The sequence below is a fragment of the Palaemon carinicauda genome, chromosome 4 (assembly GCF_036898095.1).
Source record: "Palaemon carinicauda isolate YSFRI2023 chromosome 4, ASM3689809v2, whole genome shotgun sequence".
Classification (NCBI taxonomy): Eukaryota; Metazoa; Arthropoda; class Malacostraca; order Decapoda; family Palaemonidae; genus Palaemon; species Palaemon carinicauda.
In genome coordinates this window covers 127,677,664-127,685,453 of record NC_090728.1, presented here as the reverse complement: position 1 = coordinate 127,685,453, position 7,790 = coordinate 127,677,664, and positions in this window count along the sequence as shown.

The following is a 7,790-nucleotide window of genomic DNA, read 5'->3' as shown; positions in this document are numbered from 1 at the left end:
GAGAGGTGGGGAAGGGATAAGGGTCATAAAGACTTCGCTCTAGCAAGAGACACACTCAGCAGTTAGGGAGCTTATCCTAACCAAGAGTTGTCTATTAGGGAGGAAGATTGGCAAAGCTTCCTGTGTCCGCCCATAATCTAGCCAAGGAGACTCATTCTCCATGCTAGGAAGAAGCAGACCACAGACTAAAAACTCTGAAGTTTTGCCCAAACCCAAAAACCAGTCACTCTGGTTATCAGGACAGGGCAGAAATATCCTAGAATAGTAATATCTGGATTAATATACAGGTAGAACCACTAGGATTAAGCCAAGGGCTTTCAGAGGGAGAGAGTGATTGAACTTGGCCTCCGGAGGAGAAAAGAACAATCAGGGATGTGCGAAAGTTTACTACTGTACCTAGAATACTAGCTAGGTAAGGTGAGAATCGATTACCTATATCACTGAAACTCTCTCGTATACAATCTTTGAAAAACATTCAACAATATCTTACATGAATAAAATATTTGCCTATAGCTTTAATAAAATAACACTCGGAAAAACTTATACCATGCATGAAGGTACTAATGCCAGACGTCTAGGCTACGAAGCCTCGCGAAAGGCAGGATCGGTACCTCGACCCGTGTCGAAATCCCCGAGCTAACACTGACAGAACAATATAAGCATTTAAAGAGTAGCTAAATAGCAAAATTATTAAAGCGTAATAAACCGGGAACGTTGCTCTAGCTAACTAACTGATTTGATTTAATTCAAAACGACAAGAGCTTACATTTATACATAGTAAAGATAATACTCAACATTCCAGAGGCAGAAGAGGCCGAAGAAGTCAACAAAAAGTTGAATAAAATCCAAAATAACGAGAGAACACAAAGGAAAATACCTAGTAGTTGAGCTACACGTAAAGGAATAAAGAGGGTGCTTCCGCCTTGATCAGATACACACTGGAAACGGAATAGAAGAGATGCCTTATGTGCGGCTCTCTTTTCATTCTCGTTTCGGATTCTTGTCACTATATCCCCCTCGAAGTGTTAATACTGTTCGGGTCGAAGATAGCTATGTGACGTGTCAAGAATACGTCCTCTGATATTATGCGATTTTCCTGTGAGATTATTTAGGGATATTCGCTCCAGGAGTTAGAATTCTGGATACCTTAAGGTAAAATTTTCGGGGAATATCACTGTAGTCAAATATACCATAGAAAGCTACCAATTAGGAACTTCCATCAGGACGACATGGACTGAGCCCAAAAAACTGCTTAGATACTAAGCGCCGTTGTAACATTTTTAATAAAAGTTCAACAACTCCTAAAAGGGTAATTACCTCTTTTCATTTAAAATTAGCTGATCTTGTGATTGTTATTTCCATAACTTCAAACGGTTTATGTAAAAAGCAATCAAACTTAAGTTTGTCATCAGTTAAAAATCCAATTTTCGTTATACTTCATAGAGTTAATTACGGTAGATGAAAGCTATTCTCACAAAGATTTTTAACTACGTTATAATAGCGGAGTTTCTCATGTTATTTATGTAGAAAAAGTATGGTTGTTATCTTTTAATATTTTCCCCCTTAACATCACTGAGGAATCAGTGTGAATAACTCAAAATAAAAACTTACCTTGTCATTGTGTACCAATAACATCAATAGAAATAAAAATATTTTCAAGTAATTTAATTCAAGAGACTGTCATCTAGCAAAAATCTATATAATGTTATAATGAATAGGGTTGAATACAATGAAAATTCTAACTTTAATAACATTAACATCAAACGACAAGAAAAAAAAATATGCCAAGAGATAATGGAAGCTTTATCGAAAACAAAATTAGAATAGTCAGAGTTAAAGTTGCTATTGTAAAGATGAACTCATCACAAAATCTGTTTAATCCATTTTGATATAAATATTATGTTGATGATACAAATGAAAATTATGACATACAAGAGGTTACATCATATATTTAATGACTCATTCATTGTGTTAGAATTATCCTGTGTACTTATAAATGATTTTCTGTCTCAAAACGTAATGGAAATAGTTTTATATCTGGAAACATATAATGTGATTCGGTTCCCTAAATTAAGTCATAGAGATTTTCTGTTTCATTTAGTATCATTCGAATTATGTGAATATTAGGCTCTAATGTTAGATCTACTCTATGATTGCTCCATAGAATAAAAGAATATTTTATAGCTATGTAAGGAATCATATTTTATTTTTCGTTTTTTTATGAAATGTATGCTAAAGCAAGATCTTGAATGTATATGTTCTCGATATCTTTATTCAGAATTTTATCTTTTGGCATTGAAGGACAAAATTCTTTGCTTCCCTGCTATTTTTCCGATTGGAATTGCTTCGAAACAGATGAGAGTAAACAAATACCAGGGTAGGTTTTGGGAGTTGAATAGGAAGATTCATTTACTGAAGATATCTTTTTATTAGGAGTTAGGGATATACGTATTTCAAACAGAAATGTTTTTATTTCTATGAAATAAAGTTTGCGCCATTTTTGTAATCTGATTTCATTAGCAAGAACACGAACTCTAAATAAAATATTGTTATTTGATTATTATGAGGCGCATCAATTAAATACAAATTAGAGGAAAAGACTATTTATAATTTCTACGGAAGGGAGCTCCAACCGTATTCTATCCGACTTGCCACCCCCCACCCACACCAAAAAAAAAAAAAAAATAAATAAATAAATCCATAAAGAAATAAAAAAAGGGAATAACCCGATGTCAAGAGAGTTATTCACTGCAACTGAAGGTTGTTCCTAAAGCCATTTTATCTTAACCTCTTTATAACTCAAAACTTAGATTAAAACGATTAAATTTACCTAAAAAAATACGTTTTCCTGAAAATACTGGGCAAATAATGCTATTTCCGAGAGTATTTGGATTGCTGAAATGCATTGCGAAAAAGAATACTTAACGAACATGCTGAACCAACAACACGGGTAAACATGTGAATAAACTTACTCAAACTGCATTGTGGTCTGTTTGGCCCTTTTGTTCAGTTAGGAAAAGGAAATAAGACTGAAGCGGATATGCAAATTACACGAAGTAAGGGGAGAGAAAATAACTTTAACGAGCTGAAAGGTGAGTTTTCAAAAGCAGATTCGTTACGATTATTATTATTATTATTATTATTATTATTATTATCTTTATTATTGTTATTATTATTATTATTATTATTATTATTATTATTATTATTATTATTATTATTATTATTATTTTATTGTTTTTATTTCTTGGAAATTTACTTGAATGTTTATAATTTTGATTTTTTTTCTTTCAAAATAAGTGCGTTCATTTAGTAACTGAAGTCATTGAAGCAGTGGGATGTTCAGTAATATGATCATTTCTCATATTATATTAAAAGAGTTTGGTTGAAAATGGATTATAAAGTAAAGTTAGTTAGGTAATCCAGTAAATATGGGTCAGTGATCAAATTCAAAACTTTCTTATTGTTTTACTTGATCTGCCATTGACGTTCCCAACAAGTCTTTGATCCATTTTAAGCTGGAAAGACGACGGGAAAAAATGGGATTTCTCAGATCTCTAACACCATTTATAACGGATAATTTTATATTGCAGACATTTTGTTGGTCAGCGTAAGGACAGAGTTCATATCACCGGCTTTGCCAATTAGCCAAGCCACACTCAGACATTAGTACAAAGTCAGGCGATTTTTTTTTTCTTGGGGGGGGGGGGCAATTAGGAAATTACCATTCAAGCAAGTCTTTTAGTTTCCGGTTTCTGATAGGCAAAATGAAAGTAAATCCTTTTTGGTGCTCAGGGTAAGTTTCTAACGCTAGATAAGGAGAGCCTAGAAAATCGTACTATTCTTACTCACAAGGTACTGCCAGTGTATTGGTGCTGTTGAAAATTTTTTCTGTCTTTCTCTTAGTGTTTCTTGAGATGTTTGGATATGTACGGGTGGGGACATGTGCATATCAAGACGATATAATTCCTTTTCAGGTTTCTTTGATATAGTAGTTTCTCATTTCAACATTTCTAATAAATTTATGAAGCAATTTCAGGGTTTCCTTCTTCCCAATCCTTTCCACTAACCCATCATCTACTGTAATCTTGAGAACGTCAACGTATTTTATAACTGAATTTTAGGTTTTCTTCAGTGCTAATACACACAGTCAGACTGCCCAGAGATTTCACCAGGACAGGGGTTCTAAAAAACATGATACAAGGAGATACAAAGTCTGTTTACATTGCATTATTTGAATACATTATGGCAAATAACACAGTTTATATGTTAAAAAAAATGATTTCCAGTAATTATTACAGCACAGTTATGACTCATATTTTACATAATTTATGAAGGATAATTGAAAAATACATCAAATTACTACAATTCCAATGTAATAATTTACAAAGCTGGGTGTAAAAATCTAGAAAAGGAGATACTTATGCAATCGGAGTTGAACTTCTATTAAAATCTTTTAGCAGGCTTATATCCCAAGGAAACAAACATAATGAACTGAAGCCTTTTCAAATTAATTCTCTATTAGCTTTTACTTCCGTTTGAGGGGTCATTTTAGAATCCATTTCTGTTCATTCTACAGTGGATAATAGGTGAAAGAATAAACCATTAATATATTTAATAATAGTATTTCTATTGTTTATTGTGATATCAATCATCCACATTCATAAATACATCCATACATTACAACAATAATAATAATAATAATAATAATAATAATAATAATAATAATAATAATAATACTCGTAACGAATCTGCTTTTGAAAACTCACCTTTCAGCTCGTTAAAAGTCATTTTCTCTCCCCTTACATCGTGTAATTTGCCTATCCGCTTCAGTCTTATTTCCTTTTCCTAACTGAACAAAAGGGTCAAACACACCACAACGCAGTTTGAGTAAGTTAATTCACATGTTTACTCGTGTTGTTGGTTCAACATGTTCGTTAAGTATTCTTTTTCGCAATGCATTTCAGCAATCCAAATACTCACGGAAATATCATTATTTGACCAGTATTTTCAGGCAAACGTAATTTTTAGGTAAATTTGATCGTTTTAATCTAAGTTATGAGTTATAAAGAGGTTAAGATAAACTGGCTCTAGGAATAACCTTCAATTGCAGTGAATAAATCTCTAGATATCCGGTTATTCCCTTTTTTTAATTCTTTATTATTTCTTGGGATGGGGGGGGGGGGGGGGGGTTTGCAAGTCGGATAGAATACTGTTGGAGCTCCCTGTCATAGAAATTATAAATAGTATTTCTCCTCTAATTTGTATTTAATTGATGTGCCTCATAACAATCAAATAACAATATTTTGTTTAGACCTCGTGTTCTTGCTTATGAAATCAGATTACAAAAATGGCCCAAAATGTATTTCACAGAAATAAATACATTTCTGTATGAAATACGTATATCCCTAACTCCTAATAAAAAGATTTCTTCAGTAAATTAATATTCCTATTCAACTCCCAAAACCTACCCTGGTATTTGTTTACTCTCATATGTTTCGAAGCAATTCCAATCGGAAAGATAGCAAGTAAACAAACAATTTTGTCCTTCAATGCCAAAAGATACACTGCAATTTAAAGGTATCGAGAAGATATACATTCAAGCTCTTACTTTAGCATATATTTCATAAAAAAAAGAAAAAAAAATCCATACATAGCTATAAAACATTCTTTTATTCTATGGAGCAATCTGAGAGTAGATCTAACATTAGGGCCTAATATTCACATAATTCGAATAATACAAAATGAAACAGAAATCCTCTATGACTTAATTTAGGGAACCGAATCATATTATATGTTTCCAGATATAAAACTATTTCCATTACGTTTGGAGACAGAAAATCATTTATAAGTACACAGGATAATTCTAACACAATGAATGAGTCATTAAATATATGATGTAACCTCTTGTATGTCATAATTCTCATTTCTATCATCAACTTAATATTTATATCATAATGGATTAAAAAGGTTTTGTGACGAGTTCCTCTTTACAATAGCAACTTTAACTCTGACTATTCAAATTGTTTTCGATAAAGCTTTCATTATCTCTAAGCAGATTTTTTTTGTCGTTTGCTGTTAATGTTCTTAAAAGTTAGAGTTTTCATTGTCTTCAACCCTATTCATTAAAACATTATATATGTTTTTGCTAGATGACAGTCTCTTGAATTAAATTACTTGAAAATGTTTCCACTTCTATTAATGTTATTAGTACACAATGACAAGGTAAGTGTTTATTTTGAGTTATTCACACTGATTCCTCAGTGATGTTATGGGAGAAAATATTAAAAGATAACAACTATACTTTTTCTACATAAATAACCTGAGAAACTCCGGTATTATAACGTAGTTAAAAATCTTTTTGAGAAAAGCTTTCATCTACCATAATTAACTCTATGAAGTTGACCGAAAATTGGATGTTTAGCTGATGACAAACTTAAGTTTGATTTTTTTTTTTTACATAAACCGTTTGAAGTTAGGGAAATAACAATCACATGATCAGCTAATTTTACATGGTAAATGGGTAATTACCCTTTTTATGTTATTACCCTTTTACGGGTTGTTGAACTTTTATAAAAAATGTTACAAGGGCGCTTAGTATCTAAGCAGTTTTACACGGATAGACCTAAGGAATACACTTTAAGAAACAAGCAACATACCTTAATGCTTTGGTGTGAGCGGCAATGGGTCCGGAAGAAGAGATTTGAAGACTGACATACCAATAATTTAAACTAATAAGTGAAAGTACAGTGAGGTGTGGATAATAAAATAGTTCTTCCATATACACATGCTGACATGGAAAACAACCATTGCATATAGGATTATTATCATTAATAATAATAACAGTTATTCTCTCATTAGTACTAGAGAAATATATCATTTCATTTGATTATCATTAAAGAGAATATGATCGGATTTGATGATCATTACAAAAGGAAGGGGTTAGTTAAATTGTTCACTGGTCAACTTTCAGTTGAGAGTTATTAAGTAAAAATGGAGATATATTATCCATCACTAAAGCCTAATACAACTTTGGTATGTATTAGCTAAAAACATTTCTTTGCTATGGTAAACACTATGATTCATGAAGAAGACCTCATAATTTCATAATAATAACAAATTTTTTCTAATAAACATCAATATTTGGTGTCGGTGAACTAAATAAGAGCTTTTGGAGCTGAAAACCTTTCTCAAAATCTGGGACAGCGAATATCACCAAGAAAAAAAAAAAAAAAAAAAAAAAAAAAAAAAAAAAAAAAAAAAAATTCCAGTACCAAATGTACACTTAGGAAAGGTAGATTTTTATTAAGGGTGTTTATTGTAATTTTCCTACTCATGAACTTTCTGACAAGGCACACTTATTCATTTTCTCTCTAAATGAAGATTTTAGCATTTTATACAGGAACATGGAAATGAAATTATTATTCATAAAAAAAATCTTAAATAATATTTACGGTATTTTTAGTTTGCTTCTTTCGTGACATGATACTTCTTTTAGCCATCGAAGTGTCGAGATTAAATAACATAATGTATTATTCCGAATAAGGAAAATATATGATGCTCATCTATCTCTCCTACATAGCTTGAAATCATCTGGCGTTCAAATATTATAAAAACTCACGTTTTACACCATATTTACAATTTTTTTTTCTGAATAACTCACACTGGTTATACTAAGAGTTTTTATTCCATTTTTAAAATACATTGTTGTTATAAGAGGTTTTTTTTTCCTAAATTCAAATCTAATTAAGGGTAGAAAAGGTCATTATGATTTTCATGCAATCAATTACGAT